Source organism: Octodon degus, unplaced genomic scaffold (assembly GCF_000260255.1).
Source record: "Octodon degus isolate 3935 unplaced genomic scaffold, OctDeg1.0 scaffold00001, whole genome shotgun sequence".
Taxonomy (NCBI): Eukaryota; Metazoa; Chordata; class Mammalia; order Rodentia; family Octodontidae; genus Octodon; species Octodon degus.
The window spans coordinates 7,813,465-7,814,726 of NW_004524577.1; positions in this window are offsets into that span (position 1 = coordinate 7,813,465).

Consider the following 1,262-nt stretch of genomic DNA (forward strand, 5'->3'; position numbering starts at 1 on the left):
TACACAGGCTACTGAAAGATATTCTCAAGAGGGACCAAAATGATCAGAACTCCACGAATGAGATCAGAAGCAACTAAACTCTATTTTGCCTCCGGCTACACCCTTAAACTATACCAAAACACTGAAACATTTTAAATATGTGGTCCATTTTATAGGAGTTTCTGAAGATGCTGGATGTGGTATTGCATGCCTGTTATTCCAGCAACTTGGGAGGCTGAGGTAGAAAGATCATCATGAGTTCCAGGCCAGCCTGGACCACAACATGGTTGAGTTCAACGCCAGTCTGGACTACAGAGTGAGACCCTGTCTCAAAAAACAGAAAAAAAGTTAGCAAAAAACACACAAATTCCTGAAGATGTCAGAGAATCTGTTTCTCAAAGTTCTTGTTTTTTTTTTTTTTGGGGGGGGGAGTGTTTATTTGAGACAGGGTCTCACCATATAGTCCAGATTGGCCTTGAACTTGGTTAAGTAGCCCAGGCTGGCCTTGAATGCACAGTGATTCTGCTACTTCAGCCTCCTGAGGGCTGGAAATACAGGTGTGCACCACTACTCCCAGTTCTAAAGCATTTTGAAGTGATGGTCTAAGATAAAAGCATACAACTTCTACCAGGGTAAATAATTGCCCTTTTCTTTTGTAAGGGTGCAGTTCATGGTAAGAGTAATTAATTTGCCATCTACCTTAATTTCTAGGAGAAGCTTAGAATCCAAGTTCTCCTGGGTTTGATCCCCAGTATTTAAAAAAAAACCCAACAAATAATAAATTTAAACTTGTGATGACAGAATCTGCTCTGAAACTTTTTTCATTTTTCTCCTTTGTAAGAATTTTTAATTTTTTTTTTTTAAACCGGGCATTGAACTCAGGCCCTTGTGCTTGCCAGGGAAGCGCTTATTCCACTGAGCCATCTCCCCAGCCCCACACTTAAGACTCTTTATGAGATGCAGGCCTTGCCTGGGACATGGCTCAGCAGCATAAACATCTGCCTGAACTCACACCTTTCTGCGAACTAGGCAAATACTGTGTCATAGTTTGTTTGGTTTTTCAATACAAGCCAACTATTTTATTAAATTCAACAGACATGGGGCTGGTGAGATGGCTCAGTGGTCTAAAGCACCTACTTGGAACAAGCTTAGCAAAGCACAGGGACCGCGGTTCAATCCCCCAGCACCACATGCCAGCCAGCCCGCCCCCCTGGTGGGCTGAGCTGGCCACACACACACATACACATACACACACACAAATAAAATTTAAAAAATAAATAAAT